Raw genomic sequence first — 6,838 nt, 5'->3', positions numbered from 1 at the left:
TAATACTGAAAAATCAAAAATATTTAAAAGCTTTTAAATGATATCATAAAAGTTATCGTTTAGAAATTTTTGAAAAACGCATTAGAACACCTTTTTATTCATCTGAAATCAAATCGTTCATCACTTTTGAGAACACTTTAGAGACTACCTATCCGTTACTGCATATCGGATTGTCGGATTGTGCACCGAACTATCTATGCTAAACAGTTTAAATTACTTACGGATTGATTTGATCCGAAGATAATGTATCAGAAAAAAATTCCTTAAAATTTTTTCGGATCATTTTTCGGACTATAATTCGATTCGATACTTTCGGATCGGATTGCAATTCAAAATTTTTTTTCGAATTGAAACCGGAACCGCTATTAATTTTACGAATTTATACGGATTCAGAATTAGGAATGCCTTTGAAATAAGATTCATTTTCATTTATTCATACTATTCAAGTATACAATGAAACGAAATGATATCCATGTTAAGAAATAAAAAAAAGTCAAAATCAAACTGAAAGTTAATCATTTTCCAAATTCATTTCCTGGCCAGACAATGTATTTTGCTGAGTTGCTTAGTGTTTTCTTTCATATATACCAACATCTCAAGCTTTGAGATTGAAAGACTTGCTCTTCTAGAGCTGTATATATTCCCTGCTGTTGAGAAAACTATTTAAGATGTTGATGATGTAGCAGGTATACAGAGATTTTTTCTGGTCAGCCTTGACATCATTGGGTAAATATAATGGTTTTGTTTCCAGAATTCCAGTACATTTGAACTTGCTGGAACTGGTTTTACATTTAAATACCCCTCAATTTCAGCTGAAATGGCTTTCTTGGTGCTTGTTTCACCTCCAGGATTAATGTAACCTGTACCAAACCCTTTCTTCCTCAGCTGTTCAGTGAAATCAAAGTTGTCATTTTCATCATCCAACAATGAAAGGGAAGGAGTGCTTTGGATAGCCAAAATTTCATTTTTTGACAGTTCTTCCATAGCTTTCTTCACTGAAGTTTTGACTACTTCAAATTTTTCCCCCCTCATCCACAAACCACATGGCCTTGCTGTTAGGATTTTAAAAATGAACAATGGAGAATTCAATATTCATCAGCTCCCCTTCGAATCTTTTGTTTAGATCTTCATTGAATTAGTGAGCAAGCTCTAATGACACCTCGGTTTTTGGCTCGACACAGGCCTTACATTTTGCCTTGTTTTCCTCCACCTTGTTGAAGGATTCTCAAATATTAGATAGCTTAGGCATCTGAAAAGTAAAAAAAAAAAAATAACTAAAAAATGGAATAAATCGGATTATTTGAATTTTTCCTTAATATTTGTCTCAACAAAAAATGATATTTTTGAGGCATGCATAAAGTTTTCAATAAAAGAACTAATTATTTGCCATACTTGTTGAAATGAATGTAACAATTTTTCAAACTAGTTTTTATCTGTATTTCTAATTTTTATTTCTATTTATATTTAAGTAGAAGAAATATAATAATATAAATTTTATCGGACCAATCCACTAATTGAAGAAAACCGCAAAGCGATTTAATTCGCAACCCAGATAACACACTAGCATCGGCCTGATATCGGCGCGACGTCCGCATTTAATCGGCTACAGATATAAACTTTATGTATTTTTGATGGGCGGCTGCTCATCGGCAGGACGTAAACAAAAACGTAAAAATGACATTGCCAATTTACCTTATTATGCTGAATAGCCGATCAGGAACTGTGCGGGAAAAATGCAACTAAGTTATATATGACATGTATAAAATATATTCTATAGTATATTCATATTTGATAGACTTAATCAAAAAAGAAAACAATAACCATATTATTATAACCCCTTCGTACACAGGCACATGGAAAGTGTTTAAAAAATTTTTTTTTTAAATAAAAATAATGTACTAGGCCTCCTTATGGGGTATGTAAAGTTTTGTTAAAATATTTCATCAATTATTCAAAATAGGGCATGTGTACATTTGTACACAGCGTGTATCAATCTTGCTGTAAAGGTTTTTGTAGACAATATTATATCAAAAGAAATCCTTACAAAAAAACTCAAAAAGCTGAAACAAATCAATAGTTCATTTTTTAACCTTTCTTTTAAAGATATAAAAATATTTGTCATGTAGTTACCTCACAACATTACCAAATCAATACAAAAAAAAAAACAAAATGTTTTTCAGTTTTTTACCAACGAATTATTTCATGTGAAATAATTGAAAACAGTTTTTATCACCAGTGCAACAAAGAAATAGATTACACTTGATGCATTTGCTGCGACCATTGCATCCTTCAAATTTGCAGCGCTGACCCAGTTCCTTGATGCAGACAGGGAAATGGTCGAACCGGTCATAGCGGATCTCCACGGCTGGTCTCTCTGCCGGTCTTGCCCGCTTTGGAGGAGGTGTAACCACAGAAGATGTTGATGTTGACAAATCACCTGAATCTGTGATTGGTGCTGTTGCAGTAATTCTTGGCCTTCCAACTGGTCGGCAAGCAATTGGTGTTGTCAAGTGGGCTTTCACTAGTGTGGCAGCAATCTCATTTCTGAAATTGAGGAGATCCAAACTTTGTCTTTTTGGAGTACCATTTTGAATTTCAATGTCTTGATACTCAAGCCATGAATTGACAAGGGCAAAATCCACGAAGTGAAAAATCATGCGTACAGGCCACTTCTTAGTTTTCGCCTTTATCCTATACAAAGCAATGAGGAAGTCCATTTTGTCCACTCCCCCCATGTTTTCATTGTAGACTTTTACACATTTGGGTCTGTCCACTTGAATATATTCCTTTTTGCTTTCACTCCACCTTCTTACTGTGCCCATTTCTTCGATTCCAACAAAGCTGGAGGCAAGAGTGACAGCTCCATTGTCCATCCACCTGACCACACATATGTCACCTTCTGCTGAGACTTTGCAGTCGGTTAATCCACGTCCACCCTTCTTCATTTCTTTTTCAGATTTTAACGGACACCCCATTAATCTGTTGGATTTAACAACACCTAGGGACTGAATCCCTAACATTTTCAGCTGTCTAATTAGGATCATGCCAGTAAAGTAATTATCAAAACAGAGCTTGTAGTTTTTATGTTTTGGAATAGTTTCTGACAATCTTAGGACAATAGAAGCACCAAGTCCCAGGTGTTTGTACTCTTCTGATATGCCTGTACCTGCACCCTGATATAGTTCGAAATCAACTGCCCTACCAGAGGTGCCACAGACAACAAAGTTTTTTACCCCTACTGGATTCGGCTTTCCTTTGATGTACTGTTTAGCAGGTACTCTACCAGTGAAAGGGATCATCTGCTCATCCACAGAGTTGTACTCTTCTCTTGGTAACTTGAGACAGCGAGAACGTACTGTGTTTATCAGAGGCTGAACTTTCCAGAATTTATTTGTTCCTTGTTCTGGATTAGGATCGGCATTGATATGAATGCTGTTTTGCAACTTTAAATAGCGGTTTATAGGCATTACATCTGCCACTGCATTTACTCTAGTTGCTCTTTGCCAGTACATCCTTATTCTGGGAAAACCTAAATTTGCCATTACTATTGTGATACCAAAAAATTTCTGAATTTCAGCTGTTGTAGTATTTAGAGTTTTACCAGTTTGGCGTAGATGATAAATGTTTGTTTGTTCAGCAAATGTTTCAAATATTTCTGGTTTAAAGTAATTAAAAAAATATGAGGATGGTGAAAGTAAGCCATCTCCCAAGTTCAAATTGTCCAGCCATTCTGAGCTGCTTTCAAATGCTCCTCGAAGAGACTGCCACTTAATTTGAGTCTTTTTTTCTCTTTTGTTCCCACTGTTCACAGATGTGCCGGGCTGATCATCTTCATCTGGTCTTTCAATTTGATCCTCAATTTTATCAGTCAGCATATCAGCAGCAGAAGGGTTAAAGGTCTCATCCTCAGAGTCATCAGAATCTGATAATTCAAGTTCCGAGTCATCAAGATGCTGCAACATATCTTCAACTGTAAACCGCCTTCGCGGATTATCTGAAAATATATTTAACATATTATACCTATTTATCTTTGATTATAAAATCAACTTGATAAAACTTAGAAACAAAATAAATATGACAGGCTTAAAACAAATGTTTGATTATACAAACACAAAGGCTGGGGCATTAGCTTCAGTAGGTAGACTTAAATAAAGTATTTCATTTTTAATGATTCTAATACAACCTTTTGATATTAAATGAACAGCTAAACTATTAAACAAAACACATTTTGTATCTGAGATTTAAAGAAATATATATACACACATGCAATTATTAACTCACGACAATCACACAAAACGAAATTCAATGTTGAGTTTCACCTTACTAGTTTTACTATTCTCTCTTCTCGTTGCAATTAACACACAGTGTGTACAAATGTACACAGTATTATAAAAAAATTTTTCAGCAAAGAATAGTCACCTGTTATATTTTAAACTTATGTGTATGCAATTATAAACATATTATTAAATACATCTGATACAAAATTTGACTTGAGATAATTTATAATTCTCAAACTATAATAAAGAAAAAACTTACCACGAAGTATTTTTTTGCCGTCAACGTCATGTTGAAATATCTAGATACAGAAATCTTACTTAAAGAAGACAAGCTACACGAAGGTAGTACTGGTGTGCACTATTGTATGCATCGTGTTTCAATTATTATTTTGCTTAAGCTTCATAGTAAAAAATAAACATGACGAAGTGTGTACGTTTGTACACATCGTGTACGAAGGGGATAATAAATAAATTTTGCAGTAAGTTATTTTCATTAAAAATTAAAAATTTAATTTTTAATGAAAATAACTTACAGCAAATGAACTTTTTGAAATTTGGAGTTCTTACAACAGTGATAGGCAGGTATAACAGCAGAAATCATACCTAAAAATGTAAAAATATTATTATTAGAAACACAGATAAACAATAACGTGTTAAAAATATTTTATTAATTCATTTTAAAAATATATAAATTAAAAACATTTGAAACCAAAGTAATTATAAAATAAGAAACTTACTCTTTAAGATTGTTTATGTGAACTTATGAAAACTCCTAAGACAAAAAAAAATGAAAATAACATAAAAAAATGTTTTTATTCTAAAACTTATTTCTTGGCTTTTTGTGAATGATTTGAGGTAGCAAGTTTCAGTTACGAAACAACTTAATAATCATTTTTAACAATAGACACCACGAGAAGGTAAGCCAATTGTCTATCATCACAATCACAAAACACAAAGACTCTGTGGCACTGAACGCTCCTAATTCACACTAGTGTAACTAAGTAATGGGTTAACTTTAAGCCAAAACTATTGATCATCCTGAAAAGCTTAAAGGGGGCTCTATTTGCAGATAAATTAAAAAACACATGGATTTCAACCATCTTGTCTTAGAGCTAACTTGCTAACTGTTGTTTCAAAACAGTACTACATAGCATTAGATAGAAGTGGTTAACCAAATTCTACTACTCTGGATATCAAAGGCTTTCGATAAAGTCTGGTATGATGAACTTACCCATCTTTTTGCAATCTTTTAAGTCGTCTGCTAATTGTTATCTAGCTAAATAAACTTTGCCTTGGCTCTTCCAGTAACATCAACTCTAAAAGTGGTTGCTTGCAGTGGTTGGCTTGTTAAAATAAAGATGTTTAAAAAAAAAATCTCGCGCGAATTTACAAAAGATTTTTTAAGCTTTGTTATTTCTTTTAATGATGCTTTTTCTGATGTTGTTGGTTTGTTACCTTCTGATGCTTGCTCTACCCCTACTTCTATCCAAAATAGTGAAATTGTTCCAAATCAAATTACTGTTTTTGTATCTTCTGATTTAAACTTGGAAATTGCTAATGATGATTTTTCATGGTCTGTTACCCCAACTTCTATTGTATACATCCCTTTAGGAAACGGTTCTAAAAACTTTCTTATTAAAACGCAAGTTAATGAAGAGAATCTCCCAGTTTCCGATTTGGATTAAAAAACTACCTATATTATCTGGTGATTTGACCTATCAAATAAAGAAATTTTAATTTGAAACATGTAATTGAGGTTTTTGAAGAAGGTATATATATCTAATCGTCTAATTATAAGCAACTTTTTTAATTATTTAATTAACAATCACTTAACCTCTCATCTTGAATCTAATAACTTACTTTCTGATCATCACTATGGATTTCGATCTTCTCTTTCTACAGCTAATAATACCATTTATTTCTGTCTTTATAAGAACCAATACTTTCTGGTTGCTTGGAGGGGGCATTTGAGCTTGAAAAGGATCTCACTTCTGCTACAGCATGGGGCTCACAGTGACTGGTGAACTTTAACTCAAAGAAAACTTAATTTTTTTTCAGCTAATTGTTATCGCCATAATCTAGATCTTCCTATATTTATGAACAGTAATGTACTCCATGAGTCATCTACCCTTTATCTTCAAGGTCTTACTTCTGATCATTCTTGGAAATCATATGTTAAATCGACTGCAAATTTAGCCTCTATTAAGTTGCAGCTCTTTATCGCGCTCAAATCCTAAAATCAAATCCTTCCTAGTATGGAATACTATTGCCCTATCTGGGGCGGATCTTCCAATGATGCCCTTACTCTTTTAGACAAGGTTCATAAACGCATTGTAAACATTTTTAGACCTGCTATTGGAGCCAACCACCAACCATTATCACATCATTGTAATGTTACTTCTCTTTCTCTTTTCTATAAATATTATAATGGACACTGCTCTAAAGAGCTAGCGTCTCTTGTACCGTATACTAAAACTAATTCTTATGTTACTTGTCATTCAATTAAGTCTCATCCTTTTAATATGACTGAAATTGTAATAAAAGTTGCAAAGACAAATTAA

The 6,838-nt window shown here is 33.1% G+C and overlaps 1 pseudogene; it reads left to right on the top strand.

Moving 5' to 3' along the window:
• Window positions 1-5,635: 5,635 nt before the first annotated feature.
• LOC149890248 (uncharacterized) lies at window positions 5,636-6,838 on the top strand (annotated as a pseudogene).

This window comes from Hydra viridissima, unplaced genomic scaffold, assembly GCF_058129835.1.
Source record: "Hydra viridissima isolate aposymbiotic clone 2 unplaced genomic scaffold, HvirCarnegie_v1 scaffold_4, whole genome shotgun sequence".
NCBI lineage: Eukaryota > Metazoa > Cnidaria > Hydrozoa > Anthoathecata > Hydridae > Hydra > Hydra viridissima.
Note: the sequence above shows the minus strand (reverse complement) of the source record. Positions and strands in the feature narration are given on the sequence as shown.